This window comes from Podarcis filfolensis, assembly GCF_964270895.1.
Source record: "Podarcis filfolensis genome assembly, chromosome: 4".
Lineage (NCBI taxonomy): Eukaryota > Metazoa > Chordata > Lepidosauria > Squamata > Lacertidae > Podarcis > Podarcis filfolensis.
In genome coordinates, this window is record NC_139607.1 from 37,841,053 (window position 1) to 37,859,297 (window position 18,245).

At 40.8% G+C, this 18,245-nt stretch overlaps 1 protein-coding gene and 1 long non-coding RNA gene across 2 annotated transcripts in view; one reads left to right on the top strand and one right to left on the bottom strand.

Moving 5' to 3' along the window:
- Positions 1-18,245, bottom strand: part of MID1 (midline 1) — a 267,098-nt gene that overhangs the window by 206,179 nt on the left and 42,674 nt on the right. The gene's annotated exons all lie outside the window — the stretch shown is intronic.
- Positions 10,424-17,943, top strand: LOC310761757. The gene is made up of 3 exons (XR_014547704.1): positions 10,424-10,529; positions 17,301-17,389; positions 17,887-17,943. It is a non-coding gene; the product is annotated as an uncharacterized lncRNA (long non-coding RNA).

Sequence of the window (18,245 nt, forward strand, 5' to 3'; positions counted from 1 at the left end):
TACCAGTTGCTGCGTGCATCATGCACATCAAATTTTATTGTTTGTCTTGTGACCAGAAGCAAAGCCGATCTCTACAATCCATAAGACAGTATTTCTGTTCAGTGTTGCCTTACTCTGTTATTATTAAATGGGCAAATAAAGCAATTTGTAACATAGGTGCCAACACTCTGGGACCCTGGGTGTCCGAGGACCCACAAAATTCCCCATGAAGGGGCCAGGCCCTCTCAAATTTTGGTTCCAGGCACCCACAGTCATGGGGCCAAGTTGGCACTCCTGATTTGGAATAAGTTAGTTCTGAAAAGTACGATCCCATAAAATACGGTAAATCGCCACAGTTTCTCATGACTTTTCTTCAGCACCGTGTAATGGCGTGTGGGGTTCAGTTTTAGAAAGACTGCAAATAGGCAAGTCAACAACCTGCAGTTACAGGTCATAGAGCTTGCCCCCACTAGAATTATTTTTGTGGAGATCTATGCTTGAGTTGCTGGTAATCTTAAGTATAAAGGACTATACTTGAGCTTGCCAATAAAAATGAAAGCACTACCGGTGGGAACTCAGTTCAAGAAACAGGGAACACTTCAGGCAGTCATATCTATTCCTACATAAAAGTTTCATTTCTAATCCCATTTTTTTAACACCTCCTTATTTCATGCACAAAAAGCGAAGGATTAAATAAAATTACTTCCTTTTAATCAGAGTAGATTGGGCTTCGTGACCTGAACAGGTTTATGCTTGTATGCAAACATTTTACTGTCAGCACCATATGCCTCAGGCTTTGAGAACAGACAATACCCATGGAAAGTTGGGTAAGCTATCCTGAGAAAATCTGAAGCAGAAACAAGGAAGGGTTAGTTTGATAGCAGAACTGGCCTTAATAAAGCTAAGGGTACACACCCACCTCTTCCTTCCACTACACATTTTGCTTGAACAGTAGAGGAAAGCAGAAAGCAGATCTTCACCAGTAAAGGAAAATATTATACCTCAGGAAATTTAGAAATCCAAGTGTATACATGTATAGTTAACTATTCTAAAGCCTTAATCAGCAATATGTTATATTGGAGTGAATTTGAAGAAGAACAAAGGTTAGCACCACTGATTAATCCTTTAAAGTGGACTATTAGCAGGTCCCATGGTCACTGCAATATTCTCTCCAGACACTTGTCGTCCTTTGGGAGATACAACTGGAGGTCTTGATTTAGACTCTAGGGGAGTTCCAGATACTGCTCCTATCCCCAACAACAACTGAATCATAAGGAACCTTCTTTGAAATTAGGTAGTACGAAGATCAATGACCTTCAGAAACATAATCCAGAGCTGAATTTTAGTCTGTGTTTCCTATACTTTCAGCAGAGTATCCTGTTTAACTTTTGCCACGAAAAAAGAAGAATAAAAGACTGGTGATAGAACAAGCTATGATGTGTAATTATATGTTGTTCAAATGCTTCATGGTTTGTTCCCAAAGGATATTTGAGCTGCAATATTTTTTTTCTTGGTTTTCATGGGACGGACCTCAAATCCTAAAGAATCCTAGTCAAGATATATGTCATACTTGAGGCTTCTGATTATTTCCAGAAAGGGAAAAGGCAATTTCAACTTTTCAAGAACTGCAATCATATTTTCCATCAGAAGGGAAGATGGACTATAAGGAATAGGAGTTGGTTATTTGTGAAGTTAATGGTCCGGCATACTGACTGGGGTGGAGTTTTAGTTTGTGAAAGGGCATGAAAAGGGATTTTGTTTGAAGCATTGGCCCTGAGTCTTCGTTTGGGTTTGAAAGGGATTTCCAACCTAGCTAAACTGGCTGTGTTAGAATGATGCAAACATATCATCTTGAGCTATCCAAATATATTTCACCCAACTGACCATAGCCCAACCACTGTTTTGGTCACCTCCAGATTGGATTAGTGCACTGTGCTCCATGTGAGGCTGCCCTTGAGACTGACCTGGAAGTTCCAGCCATTGCATAATGTGGCAGCTCAATCGTTTGCTGGTATGAATGGAACCACTGTAATTCATTGCCTCCAGTACCCATCCTGCTCAGTCAATTCTGGAGGATACAATGGCCAAGTTTCAAAAAACTGCTGTAAGAGTATAGCAGGGTCACACTCATCAGTCCCTCTCCTGATACAGGTTACTAATCAAGGCATCCAAGGCCAATTCAGTCAATCAGTGTCACCCACTATGACTTGCAGTTTGTACTACTTTACACTTACTCCAGGCCTTCCACTGTCTTTGTATACAATCCAGACTCAATGTTAGTCACTTGAATCTGAATCCTCATAAAGCTTTAGTAACAATAGTTGGCAGGTCCAGAAATATACTATCATTTAAACATTAAAAAGAGTTTGAATCTCAGCATGCTTGCATATGTGAACGTTTCTAGAGTAATTGCCTAAAGTAGGACTAAGTTGCAATCACTTGGATCAAGGATCCCTGAAGACCAAGTATGCTTCAAAAATCCTTCAGCATAAGAAAGCTGGTTTTCTGTCTCTGTATCCCACAATTATAAGGCAAGAGTTCCACCCACCACATGCTTCCGTAGACACAGAGTTGGTCCATCTTCTTCTAAAAGAATACATTGGCTGGCTTCAGAAACCACTACTGGGTGGGGTGGATGTTGTCTTCCATTTGCCCAGGAATAGATGTCAGCTTTTTGGCATGAAAACTTTCTCAGTATTTCCTCCAAGCATTTCTGCTTGAGGGCCTTCTAAATTCCACTTGGCCCAGTTTAGGGCTTGCTGTTTTGTGTCAATGCATCAGTGCAGAATACGTCAGCAGAGCAATGACTGAATGCAAAATGTTTCTCCCCACAGACTTAGTTCACAGCTACATTAAATGCCCTCCCCTATTTCTTAGTTCATCAGCTTTTAAAACTATCTCCGTGACTTTCTCTCTCTCCTCTTGTCCCCTACTTCCAAACTTATTGAACCATAGCCCTAATTTGTAATGGCCCACTGGACCATGGGGGAAAACGTTTGTCCTACCAGTCCTAACTGATGTCATCTATCTCTAGAACTATTTAACACATGCCTTCAAAATTTACACCTAAAAATCATGTTGCTTTCTCTTCCATAATGAGACATAAAACTTTATAGTTAGACTTGAGTCGCCTTGTGTGGTTACTGGATGAGCATTTGAAAACTCCTCTTTGATTAGCCTTTTCCTTCCCACATCTACCTCTGGTGAGTGAAGAAGGAAGTGGTGGTTGCGATCTTAGTAAACACCCACCCACAATGTCATTGGGCACGTGTGAATATACCTCTGGTTTATAACAAAATATTCTTCCATTCATGACATAGGTCTGTAGAATTTGTTCCTTTTTCTCTTTGCTCAAGCCTATGTACATTTAATTAATTGTGATTTAAAAAAAATGGAATTTAGGTGAATTATTTGCCCACTCTTTTCCCAATTCTCTCTCTCTCATACACACATACACACTCATTGTATTGTGAATTCATATATGCACAATTTTTAAGTTCTTATATAATCTGACAACCCAAAAAATTTGTAGCTTATACAACATGCCACATATGAGCCTACTAAAATCTGACTAAAAGATGGGGGATGGGGAGAGGAAAGAATGTTAGTGGAAAGGAATGATATACATGCTTAATTTTCTGTGACATCTAAACAAGTGGATACAGAGCCGTGTGTGAATTTTACTTCTACATAGCACATTTTCTATTATTGAAAATGTATATTCTGATTTCCTTCCTTTTTTTCTCTCTTAAAAATAAACAGAGCACTTTTCCTTCCTGCAACTCTATTAAATTCCAGATACTTACCTCAACTCAGAACAATGAATGGAGAATTAAACAAAAGCATTAAGTGGGAAGGAAAGCAGTAAGAAAAGAAAGGCAGCTTTATAATTCAAGGAAAGGGAAAGTCTCAGGTTTCTTTCTTTGTTTTGAATGTGAGATTAATCACCTAAGGAATGAATGCATATGTTTAATTAGGAATATCACATTGTTGATTACCACCACAGAAAACCCAAACACCCTGACCTAGATTCTTTACAATGTACATCAGCATGAGGCTGCTGACTTTAGTGGAGGAGGTATGCAGATTTAGAAGTCGTGTGTTTGTGTGTGTGTATCAGCCTTCCAGGTAAGTCAGCAAAGTTTTAAGTCTTTGCCATTATTGTTTATTGCAGCCTTGCAAAATTGAAAAGCTAATCTGCACTCTAATGTGACAAGAAACCCTTATGGATTTCTGCACGCAATGCATTTCCTGACTTTTCTAAGCACAGCCACAGCATTGGCATGAGTTAACCATGCAACAATCCTTAGCCCTGTGATTTCTTACAAAAGAAAATGCACATAGTTTTCCCAGTTATGAAGCAAAATGTGATTTCGTTCTATGCTTTTATAATGGCTGTCTGGCAGAGAGAAGATTGACAGGTGTAGGTATTCTCTTCACCTTGTTGGAGCCACCAAAAACAAAGAGTGCCAAATCACTCTTCCTGACAATGCACAGCACAGAGTCGTGGCGTTTCTCAGGTTAGTTCACACAAACAGTTTGTTTTCTTCATTGTAAAGAATATGTTGAAACTATAAACTACAACTAGTAATTTGGCCTGAAGCACCAGTCTCCTGAGGTTTTGTAGGTGTTCAAACCTTTGGATCAAAGAAACGGAATGGAATAAAGAGGCAAAGGTGAGGGGAAATGGCAGACCCCACACACTCCTGCATTCACTTGTAGTAAGAACTCTTGAGCAGCCTAAAATACGTCTCTGGATCATGGTCCCATTTGTGAACAAGAAAATCTAGTAGTTACTTCATTGGGTTGTTGGAATCAGCGGTGGAGCAAGCTGATTGGGCGTCTGGGGTGGTGTGCATGTCCTGCACCCAGGGGCGGGGCCAGCCAGCCACGGGGCAGGGCGAGCTGGGGCAGGACGCTCCGTGGGGCCTCCAAGGAGTCTGCCTGCCTCCTCTCACTCAGCCACCCTACAGCTGAGAGGGAGGTGGCTGGCGGACTGTTTGGGCAGCACAGAGCCTGTGGGCGCCCAATCCACCGTGTCACTCCCAGGATGCGTGGCCCAGGCACACTGCAGGCCCTGTGGTGAGTGCCTCCCCCCCCAGTGGTGACACCCAGGGCAGCCCCCCCACCGCACCCCCTTCCTCCACCCCTGGTTGGAATGATGAAACTGCTTTGCACACTGGAAGGTAGTGAGGAAATTTATTGGGGGAGGTTATGCCCTCCTACCTGCTTAGGAAAGAAATAGCCTGGAGCTGAATAAAACAAGCATAAGAAACTGCCTCATCAGTAAGGATGCTACACTGCCGGGAAGCTGGTCTCTAGGGTTTCAGACAGGCAGGTATTCCCAGTCCTACCTGGAGATGCCAGGGATTGAACGTGGGACCTTCTGCGTGCAAAGCGGATATCCTACCCAGGGCCAGCCCAACAAATTATGGCACCTGAGAAAGACCCCAAAATGGTACATGCACCCCTCGACCAGGAAAGAAAGGGAAGAAATACTGATATCAGGATCTGCTGCCCTGGTGCACCTTGTCTCATGAGTGGGCCTCCCTGATCCTACCACTGAGGGCCTTCCCTCAATTTGAGTACTTTCTCTTTTTAGGCTATTTAGGACCTGAACCACATTTCTGGTATGGGTAGAACAGTATTTTGATTTTTCAGTCTGACACATACGACAAGCCAAGAAGCCACAGAAGCAAGACATACAATGCTTGAAAGGCTTAGAGGGAGCCTGCCATGAGGAGACATTTTGATGGCTGGGGAGACCTATCAGTGTCACTTGGGAGATGCCCTTTGCTGAGGTGAAAACAAACCATTAAAGAGGCACCACCACTTTAAAACTGCCTCCAAGGAAAGAATGCTATATATAGTGACAGGAGGGAGAGAAAGCAGGAGAATCGTCTTACATAGAGACCGGAAGAAAACAGTCTGTTCCACAGTGACCTTGGGAGTAGCTACACTTCACTAAAATTCTATTGAAGTGGATGAGAATATCGTTTGGTGCCTACTCAGTGTCCCAATGCAAGTTCCCAGGAGACTCCTGCAAGAACAAAATGATGCTTAGGGATAAAACATCATGGCAAGGATGACTTGCCATCTTATGTGGCCAGTCTAGTTTTAACAAAAGCACATAGCATAATACAATCCGAATAAAGAGCCCAGAAAAGCTATATGTAAAGAAAAAGAAATCAAGTGGAATGAAATTGTTGTGAGCTTGAGAATACATCAATTGTGCCAAAACAGAGCTCATAGTAACCCAGCAGTGTCTCTTCAAAATTAATGTCCCTTCTGCATGATTTATTATATTGTCAAAAGCTGCCAATATACAAAAAAGAAAGGAAAGGGCCAGGACTGTGATCCAAAGTAGATTATAAATGCTATTTTAATCCATGAAAAGATTTGACCTATCAATCTCGTGCATAAAGAACAAATTAAATTTCTTGGAGAGCACAGCTTATTGCGCCTGGAAATGAGGGGAAACAGCGCATGAGGAAAAGCTTGCTCATGAGGAACATTTAACTCGTACATGCTTGCAGATATTATATGAATTGCTAAAGCAGTTTGTAATTAAACATACATACAAATAACTATCAACTGGCAAACTGCCTCTGACAGTTATGTTATAGGGTAAAAGGTCTTATTATATATTCTGGACACCATCCTCCTCAATGTCTCAGATGATATGAGGAAGCCGATGGAAGGTGCAGAGCAGATGGAGGGACTGTATGCCCAACAGGTGTATGAAAGGCTTAGTTCATTCAGAATTAATACAGTGGGGGGAGGGTGGAATGATACAAGCAGGGTAGTCTGTTGCAGCAAAAAATGGGCTGAAGTCCACTTCTTAAATGTATGAAATGTTATCCTTAATTAGCAGACATGCATGTACAAACATGGTGGGGGATGGAGAGGAGTAAGGTCAGAAGGAAACTTTTTTAAAAAGTAATAATAATAATAATAATAATAATAATAATAATAATAATAAATTTTATTTATACCCCGCCCTCCCCAGCCGAGACCGGGCTCAGGGAGGCTAACACCAAATATACAAACAATTGATTGAAATACAGCTTAAAAAAACAAGATTAAAATACAACATTAAAACATTAAAATGAAGCCTCACTTCAGTTATAGTAACAATTGACAAAGTAGTGTTTGTATTACTCCCAACATCCCTGTAACAGCAATTATCATGTATAATGAGATTAAAACCCATGGTCTAGAGGTCTACATTGTATGCAATATTCTCCAAGTTGTTTTTTAATCCAAAAAAAGACTGCAAAGGATGCTCCATTTTCTAGACTTCATATGACTGCCTCATTAGAATTTCTTAATATGTTGTCAGCAATATGCTTGCGACACACAGCTCTACTTCTCCTTTGCACCTGCAGGTGTGGCAGTGGATGTTCTGTACCATTGTCTTGCCTTGGTAATGAACTGGTTGAGAGCCAATAAACTGAAGCTTAACCCAGTTAAGACTGAAGCACTGCTAGTGGACGGTTCCCTAGACTGGATGGAGGGAGGTTGCCTGTTTTTGATTGGGTTGCACACCCTCTGAAGGAGTAGGTACACACCTTAGAGTAACGTCTGGATACATTGCTGTTGGTTTGAGGCTCAAGTGACCTCAGTAGCACAGAGTGCCTTCCATCGTCTTGGGCTGGTGGCCCAAGCTTCACCACTGTCTGGACAGGAATAGCCTAACTTCTGTAATCTATGCTCTGGTAGCCTCTAGGTTAAATTACTGCAACGCGTTATACAAAGAGCTGCCTCTGAAGACAGTCTGGAAACTTCCACTAGTGCAGAATTCAGGGTCTAGGTTGTTCACCAGGGCAAGACAGTTTGAACATCTAATGTAAATTCTGGCCTGACTGTACTGGCTGCCAGTTAGTTTCCAGGCCCAACTCCAAGTGCTGTTTTTAACCTATAAAGCCTTAAACAGCTCAGGACCACAATATCTCAAGGACTGCATGTCTCCATATGGACCAACATGGACCCTGCAATCATCATCTGAGGACCTTCCTGAGATCCCTCCATGAGAGTTTCGGGGGTGTGTGTGTGAGAAGACGAGAACTGGCTTTTCTAGAGTGGCTCCCCATTTGTAGAATGCTCTCCCCAGGAAGGCTTACCTGACACCTTCATTACATATCTTTGGGTGCCAGACAAAACCATTCCTCTTCTCCCTTGGCAAATTAAACAATCTATGGCCTTTTAAACTGGGGTGGGTGGGTATTGTTTTTGTGTGTGTTATTATGGTATTTTATATATATTGTAAACAGCCCTATGATTCTCAATGTAGGATAATGCTTTTGGAAGGTAGGTCTTGCAGAAGCCTTGAAAATTATCTGGTTAACTTTATGAAAAATTCTGTACCCTTGAGTTCAGTTTGATCCCCATCACCTGCAACTCTAAGGGCCCAAGTCACTACACAGGAAGGTAATTACATTATTAGGAATCACGTCATGTGTTTTTAAAAATTAAATGTAAAGCCTAGTGAGCCAATGTTATTAAAAGTTCAGCAATTTATTATCACAATCCCAGCCACAATCTGTGGAATGCCACTCCGCCCCAGCAATTAACTTATTTTTTTTAAGAGAGGAGAACACCCAATGCTAATCATGTTATTAATACCACATATATTTAGACCCTTAAGCTTCATTTGCTGCTTTTGGCATCCCTTTCTTCTCTACCTCTTAGCTTTCCAAAGGCATCTAGATCATCAATCACTTCTGCAACTTTCAAAATCCACTACAAACAGACCCACAGTTAATCCGCTGCTCTCAGTGGGCATTTGCCTAAGGAGGCAATGAATCCAGAATATACAAGAAAATAAGCTAAGAGGATCAACATTTTAATACTATTTGCCTACCTGTGTTTATGCTTAAGAACATAAGAAGAGCCTGCTGGATCAGGCCAATGGCCCATGGAGTCCAGTGGCCAACCTGATGCCTGTGGGAGACCAGCAAGCAGGATTTGAGCTCAAGAGTTGCTCTCCACTCCTGTGTCTTCCAGCAACTGGTATTCAGAAATAATGTTGCCTTTAACTGTGGAATCAGAGCATAGCCATCATGGCAAGCCGTCCATGTGATTATGGCTAACACTGCCCCCTGTGGGAGCAAGTTCCATAGTTAAATTATGGGCTGCATGAAGATGTACTTATTTATTTCTCTGTCCTGAATCTTCCAACATTTAGCTTCATTGGAAGTCTATGAATTCTAGTCTATGAGAAAGGGAGAAGAACTATCCACTTTCTTTATTCCATACATAACTTTATAAACAGACTGAAAATAGATTCATCCATCCTTAACCATCTCTCCCACATGCTACTAGCCCTAATATATGGAGGAATAGCTAGTCCTAACCACACTCAAACTGCTTCTTGTTAGTATTTATAATTTGTAGTAAAAACAACCCGGCATAATATGCAATAAAACTGGCCCAAATACTTCAGTTCGCTTGACCAACATCCCTACATAGATCAGTTCCAAGCTGCTGATGCCTGAGTGACAGGAGACTGCTGATCTCGACGAACAACTTAAACTCCTGTTTTCCCATGAAGACTTGAACGTGCTTGGGAAAAAGTTAGGGCGCACAGGGAAGCCACAATCTGGCAAAGGTCTTGACAGGCATTTCATAGCACAATGAACAGAATAATACAGCTGCCTGTGTCTTCCTGTTACTTTTATTCAAGCAGTTCAAGTTTTTGGAAGCAAGTGGAAATTAACAGTAACTTGTAAAACAACAAAATGTGTAGCAGAATTATATACTAAAATGTCTCTTTCTTTCAAGAATCTGTTGATTTCTGCTTCATTGTTACAAGTAGTACAGAGCACAAACAAATAGATTTAACAAAAGAAGTAACTTCTATTTTCTTTTTAATGCTGTTTTTTCCTTCATTAAGAGCAACATTGATTAAGAACAACACGAATATATTTCTCAACTGCGGTGCCTTTCCACAGCGGAACATTTGTAGTACTTAGCATTATATTTAGCAATAGGACGTGTTAAAAACCAAATTTTTATCAGGAACTGAATTGTGGAATTATTGAAGTGCAAGTACTAATAGTTAACCATACTTTAATTATACCAGCCCTAATCATTAATCTTGTCCAATTTTATGGCTGAACAATATGACCATTTATCACATTAAATTACCATGTCAATTATTTCACTGTGGCAATTAAATAGTTGCATACAGGGAGAAAAATACTAACCCCCTCCAAAATAAATGCTCCAATCCAGTGAAAGACAATAACCAGCAATATCAGAACTGCTTGTAGTGTCTCCTTACCCAAAATGGATTTGAAGGGATGGAATGGGGTTATGTGCATCCACTTCATCAGCTCTGATGGTGCCAACTATGTGGCATTCATCTGCAGTGAGCCTAGTTGTCCTCTTTTCTTGTTTTAGTTGCCTAAAGCCACTGTGTACAGTTGCTGAAGCTACTGTGTACATCTGGTCCAGTATTTCATGCAAGGTGACATTGGGAGGGGGCAAGAATCACAGCGAGGTGAATGGAAGCGGCACAGAAGGTGATGCAAGACAGAAGAAATTGAGTAAAAAAGGCGGGGAAGGCGATAGGGAGAGTAAAAGGCAATACCATAAAATGAAAGAAAGTGGAAGGAGGGGTGGAGAAGAAGAAAGGGTAGAAATATCTGAGAACATGAAGAAGCAGAGAGGAAAAGGTAAGGGGTGGGACCAAGGGTGGACAAGGAGTGTGGTTTGAGGAAGAAAGATGGGGGCAGGAGGCTCACCGATGCCCAGTGCCCAAGAGTCCCCATAAAGCTGGTGCTGGGCTTGGTTGGAACTCATGAAACTGACTGGGGTAATTAAAAATCCACAAAAATATTAAACAACTGTGTAAAGAGGGGATACGGTAGGGGATATTTGGTAGGGGAGGTAAGGCAAGAGGCTGGCAGAGCTGAGTTCATGACGTTGTGAGCATGTGAATAAGCCAAGGAAATAAAAGTAAGGAAACAAAGGAAAAATCTTAATTTTGTAGTTTAAAGTATAAAGAAAATATTCACTGATGAAATTTGCAACTGACTGTGCCTCCGTATGTCTACTCTGTGTTTTGCCTTTTGTATGATCAATTATTTAATTATTTATTAATAAAAAGAACTTGCAAATCATAGGCAATATGCACAGTATATTTGTGATGGTTCACTTCACAAATACAAATCACCACTTGATGTGCATTAATCAAACGCTGCATCTGCATGTCTAAACAAGTTACAAAATACCGAAGTACTTCTGTTTTTACCCCACCTGCTTCTCCTCTGGCTTAGTCTCTTGACTTGTCTTCTACATTTAGGTTAGACTAATAAATACAACAATCCAGCCTGGTTTGAACGCATTACTACCTTGGCCTTGATTGAAACAGAACTTTATGGTCATGCAAGCAGCTTTTCAAAGTGCAAATCAGACTTTTGTTTGAACTTTTTACAGTTACATGTAAAACACAGAGCAGTTCAAAAGTATTGGAATTCTGTAATTTTCTATAAGCACTCAAGCAGGTTTGTGGTTTAAAGTTATTAGAGCACAATTTATTTTTTAGGACAGCTTCAGTCTTCCATACTGAAATTTCATTTCTTATGGTCAAAGACTATGCTTGGCTTGTTGTTAACTAATTCATAGATGGGTGCAAATGTAGAAGCAGAAATAGAAAACCAACAATTTAAATGCTTTCTGGTAGAAAATAATGATCAAGTATTTCAATTATTTTTCTGCCAAGGCTAAATGAAAAATTATTCAATTATACATTGTTGAACATGATAGAAGAAGACTTGTACAGAATGATTCGCATAAAACAAATTGCAACAGCAGACAGACACTTCTTCAGAAACGGAAAAATATATATGATGAAGGTATTAATGATTCACAAGCACATATATGTGTGGTCTGGGAAATAAATAAATAGATTAAAACCTGAAAATGGTGAGAAGACGCCCCCCCGGAGCCTGAAAAGTACTTCAATGAGGGGGAGGAAGCCCCAAAGAGACCAGAGGTGCAGTGGGGTTTTGTTTAGGCTGCTCAGCCTCCCTGCCTAGCAGCTGATGCATGGGACAGCACAGCAGCAGCATCCGCCAACCAGCCCCAAAGCTTCAACTTTATTTAAAGAGACAGTTGTGTGGATAGAAGGTGGGAGCAAGAGCTGGAGAGCAAGACAAAATGGGTTTTTAGAGACTTTTTAGAGGGTGCTTCCCACTTAACGCAATTTTCACTTATGCGTGCAGGGGCCTAGAATGTAATCCCTGCGTAAGTGGGGAGACACGGGTACACACTTTCCCTGCACACAACCCTGGTGAACCCTGCACATCTCAGTACAGCTGATGTGGTAGGGACCACCCAAATGGACATGCATTCCCTATTCCATGTGACTCAGAAGGCCATTTGGTTAGGAAACTAATTTTGGGTCATTCCCTAGAGTAATTTCTTAAATCTGGTTTCAATATCATTTCGAAACCAAGGTGCTAGATTAATATAAGATTATTAATATTGCATTTTCTCTCTACACTCATAAAACGAGCATCTGTGGTTTCAATTTTGCAGGTGTCTGATACTGCCTATCAAAGCCTTTAAAAACAAACATCAGCATAAAGTAATTTCTCGGACCTCTCTTTACAAAAGTAGAAGTGGCCCAGGCAAGATATTGCTGTTGTTCATCAGAATCCCCGACAGTTTTGTTTTAACATGAGGATCTTTTGCTTCCACAGTGTTAGAAAGTTAGCTATCTTGAGGGAAAGTGTGTGATTGAGAAACTGAGGCTGTATACACAGCTGTGTTCAGTGCTGGATTTACACAAGCTATAGCTTAGGGCCCCACTCTCTTGGGGGCCCCAAAAAAATTTAAAGGAAAAAAACAACTGGATGTATATTTCCAAAATATAAGATAAAAAACAAATAAAATAAAACCTACATACAGCAACAGGGGTTTGTGTTGTGTAGGTCCATAAATTACCATATAGCTTATATTCAACACACAAAAAAGTGAAAATTTGTTGTTGACAAAGGACAGTTGGACATATAAAGGGCCCTATTACCTTCAGTAGCTTAGGGCCTCATCAAACCTAAATCCGGCCCTGGCTGTGTTGCTCCAGCACGTTCCCACCACTAGAGTTTGAAGCAGAGGCTACATGACATTAGCCACAATCTGCAGGTAACTGCTTGAGGAATGCTGCTATTTGATGTGTTTTCCTGCAAATCAGTTTCCATCCAATTGGAAAGCAGAAGCCGTGGTTAAGCTGAGGTGTGTATAGTTCAGGCAGCCATTGTGCATGCGCAGAAGGCAACTTCAGTGAATTGGAATTTGAGGCAGGCAAAGAAATTGGGGGATGGGTCTCAGGTGGAGACATCCCTACCTGCTCTCTGGTCTGCAGAGCAATATATGAATGCAACTTAAAACACAACGGGAAGTAGGGGAAAATTTAGTCTGGATTTAGAACATGTACAATTTCCTACATATTTCAGATCTATCGGTTTCTTCGTGCTTCTCCTTGCATTACAGGTGTTCTTATTCACCTTACTAAAATGCTCCCGAAAGGCAACCATGATGCATTCATACTTCTAGGTAACTCAGAAAAGATCCCTTTTGTGCTATCTTTTACTGATGTGCAAACATGTATATTGGTAAAATGCCGTACAAAAAGGGATTGCGCTTCAATCGGTGATGTGCCCAATAAGATCACGTCGTGATTGCTTCTGTTTTGCAGTGTTTAATCCTTGCAGCTTTGTGCATCGGGAATGTAGAGGGAGGAAGAGACAAAGGAATGGAAGCTGCTGAAAATAGATCGCATTCTGAATAAAGTTTAGAGATTTTTTAAAGCCAACAATGAAAGATTCCTAAAGTATCGTTTTCCTAAAGTGTCATTTCAGAAACAAGAAGTAATTACAAATCCAAAATTAGGGGAAGTTCAGAGGAGGGGAATTTTAGAAGGAAAAGATCTGTTACACAAATCTCTGTAGGGCACTTCACAGAAATGTTGAGTAGCCCCCATTTCCACCGCATGAAACATTTGTCTGAAAGAGGAACGCCTGCAAAGGCACATGATACCATCACCTTGATAAAGCTTACTAAGTCTGGGTCTGGTCAGTGTCTGCATGCATATTTGCCTGGGAACCTCATGTACACAGAGACTTGGGTTCTATGCTGAAGGAAAGGGAGGATATAAGGAAACAGGCAAATGCTGGCCAATTACTGCATCTGGAAAAGCAATCCTAGTTTGTCCATACATGTGCCTCACCTCCAAATGCTACAGAATAAGCATGGTGTTGGTGACGACACATTGTGCTAATATATTGGGTGACAGGTTTTTCAATCAGTGGAGACATCCAATTCTTTTTTCTGCCTGCAGCTCCACATACCAACCATTGTGAAGGCATCAGGTGTTCATTTTAAGAAGATAAAGCATCATTTCTATTGTTTTCTCTAAAATGCATTTTCTCTTCTTCTAAGTGATTTAAGATGATACTACAGTTTTCAAACAGTTTCCTTTATTACAAGTTATTTATTATGCCTTACCACTGATTAGGAGCATTATATTTCTACCACCAAAACTGCAAGGTTTCATAGAATAGAATTTGGCTTGTTACTGGAAAAACATATTTACCGGTATTTTCTTACTCATTTTTAGAACAGTCTACTTACAAAATGGTGGATTGTCTCATGTGCTTGCTGCAATTAATTTAAAGCAGATTTTGAAGTTTGCTGTGTTCTGATAGGATGGGTATCTTGATTACTGATAAGAGGATATTATGTCTTTCTATATATCAATATAGGGTTGCCATATTTCCAAAGGTGAAAATCTGGACACAAATGCCATTGACATTTTTTTGCAAAATCTCAATATATATATATATATATATATATATATATATATATATATATATATATATATATATATAAAGTCTAGTCTTTGAGCTATTTTTAAGGAAATTCAGCAAAATCAAGACTTCCAACATGGGTTGCCATGATTCTCCCAGAAATTCAAGTGATTTCCACCCAGACACTGCTTCCAACTGACGTATTCCAGCTATGTGGGAAATTATAGGCCTCCTAGCGGACTAGAATTTTTTGTGTGTGTGTGTGAAATCCTATCTTCTAATTTTGTGATCTTCCGATTAATTATTTAAATACCCACAGTACTCTGCAGTGGATTGAGTCAACACCTCTAAATGAGAGAGACTGTAAATCTGAATTTGACATTTCTGTACAGTTATAGTTTTTAATGACTGAAGTTTCTACAGATGTGCAAACTAGGAACATTCCTGAAGAGTTTTGTCAGACTTCATACAGCTGATGGTTTTCTCTTAGCTGTACCTGAAAAAGGCTAAACTTTCATTCTCACTGTGCCTCTGTGCTCAAAGGATGTATTTACCAAGGGCATCAAAAAGAGGCATCTGTATCCCCCATGGCACTAACAGGCACTGGCTACAGAGATTTTCTTTTTCAAGCCATCCACAATGGATTTTTGCTTTCACATCAGTAGAATCTGAGGCAAGGTTATTTAGCTCATTATAGAAACTACTACAAAATCAGCCCTAATCTTTGACAGCAGATGCCTTCTGTCTTTGGACCAGATGCTAGATATACAGTAATCACTTTTGGAGGCTATTTTAACTGCATGCTAAGTCATTTGGCAACCACCTCCTTTTGTTTGAAGAGCATCTGGCACAGGGCAAACAGACAGAGCATCTATTTGAGCAAACAGGGAACGTGCTATTGTAAAATGCGAATTATAGATAACTGTTTTCTAGATTATAGGCTCCAAACAGTTGCACCACAGCAAGAAAGATGCTGTATTAAACTTACCTCGAGTAAACTTTGGTTTCAAACATTAGAATGTGGACAAATATGTCCAGCACATGTAATTATTTTGGAGAATTTGACACAAGAAAGGAAAAGCAGACAGGCATGCTATTTTGACCAAATGCTTGGTGTGACAATTTTGTCAGCAGAGGCAAGAAATGGCCAAATCTGCTTTACTTGCTAGGCAAAAGATGCATTTTTAGCCAAGATGACATAGGATAAAATTTGCCTTATAGGATTGAGCTACCTGCTATGTTGTTTATTTATTTATGGCATTTGGAAGGTAAATGGTGTTTCCGTGTGCTGCTCTGGTTCGCCAGAAGCGGCTTAGTCATGCTAGCCACATGACCCGGAAGCTGTCTGCGGACAAACGCCGGCTCCCTCGGCCTATAGAGCGAGATGAGCGCGCAACCCCAGAGTCGGTCATGATTGGACCTAATGGTCAGGGGTCCCCTTAACTTTACCTATGCTGCCCCATAACATAAACTGCCACAACATTTAAAGAAATATTTGCACAATCAGCCATACGACAATAAAAATAATACTTCAGTCAACTTTTTCTGTACAAGGAAAGAATAATAGTAGGGGTGTGTGCTGGTGGGAGGGAAGGGTCAAGCAGGAATTTATGTCATTAATGCATTGTCGCCTCAGTCAGCATAGTCTAGATACAGAACTCAATGGAGAGAAAGAAGGGGTTGTTTCCAAAATTGACCTGATCAGAGAAAGGTTTTTGATCTAGCAGAACTCTCCACCAATAGAAAACAGGGAGGTGATTCTCACCATCTCATTCACTATTCTTATTTCATTCCTACTTTTCCGTTCCCATGGAGGATGAGGGTGGATATAAATGACCATTGGAGGAAAGTTGAGTGTTCTCTCTCTCTCTCTCTCTCTCTCTCTCTCTCTGTGTGTGTGTGTGTGTGTGTGTGTGGTTGTGTGGTTGTGAATGAAGGAGGGAGATGTGTAGGAGGAAAACACTAGCCTTTCCCTGGCTGAAATGTCCTTCATCCGTGGAAAACGAAAACCTACCAATATTTATGAGAGGTGGAGGCCAAACATAGCAGCCATTTCTTGGTCGGAGAACTGCATTGCAAAATTCGCAGAGGCATGAATTCTGAAGAGTGGCTGTGTTTCAGTTCATGCATTGTCTCAGAAAATGAAAATTAGTTGGCTTCGCCTTGAAATCCTGAATCTCATCTCTCCCCCTACATGGTCCCTAGCATGCTATATGTGTGAAACTAAAGGCATTTGCTGGCTGGCCACAGGGGACAGAAACCAGCAAAGAATTAGATGGACCTTCCTTCCCATCTTATGTTCTCCCTTTTGATCCTACGTTCTGTCTTATATTCTTTCCATGGGTTCATGGGAACTCCAGATTACAGTTTACAAGACCAATCAGAAAGCTCAAACCAAAGCAATACTTTGCTGGCCCAACGTACCTAATCCTCCTAATGCATCTGCTGAGCTCTTTTGTTATTACTAAATCTTGTTTTACCACAAGTCTGTTACTTTCCAGCAAGTCAGCTGCATCAGCTGCCTGAAAGCGTGGGGTGGTGGAGCTAGGACCCTTAGCCCTGTTTCCCTTTGCAGTTCACACAGCCACAAAAAGGTAATTCGAAGCTTCAAATCCTACAATACCTACCTTATTATAGTTTAGTTTCTAGTTACCCTGCCTTTCATTTGAAGAAAGAGAGCTCTTTTAAACACGAAAACCTCTATGGGTCTGTCACTACTCTGAAGTCTCCCTCCACGCAAATTCTTAAGCACACATTGGATCTTAAACCAGCACCATGAATTAGTTCCTTGTGATACTGTTCCACAGTGGGCATTTTACAGGTCTAGTAAAACCACAATGAAAATACTATATACAACCCAATATTGAAGCTCTATTATTGATTTTTTAGGGCTTAATTTCCAAGTGAAAAGTAGTAGAGGCTTTGAAATCCCTGCAACCAGATCCCATTACACGTCACCACATTTCCGCCGCGCTGTAAGAGAGCCAGACCATGATGTGTACATATATAGGTGCCACTCAATCATATTCCACCTTTCTAATTATTTCTTTATACTGAACCAATTTATTTATATTTATTTTTTAAAAAGCAGACTTGACAAGATTGAAGTCAGGAGGCCATCAGATCTGGCTCCCATCCAATCAGCGTGGGTCAAACAGCATTGGCAAGGCAAAGCAAGTGCGGATGAGATGAAGAAAAGCTCTGGCAAAGGCTAGGTGAAGTGAGTCTGCATTGAGGAGCAGAACCCCCTGAGCCCCTTTGTTGCTGGAAGCAAAGAAACAGGTGCCTGGCCTGGATACTCTTGGAGAGAGCAAGGGGTAATCAGACTTCATTCACATGACCTCCTTGGGCAGCTTAGGTGCCATGGGTAACTTTTGTAGGTCGCACTAATCTCTGTGCAGTTCCTTTCTTTGTTCTGGTGCGTAGGCCAAGTCCCTGCCGTGGTCTTGA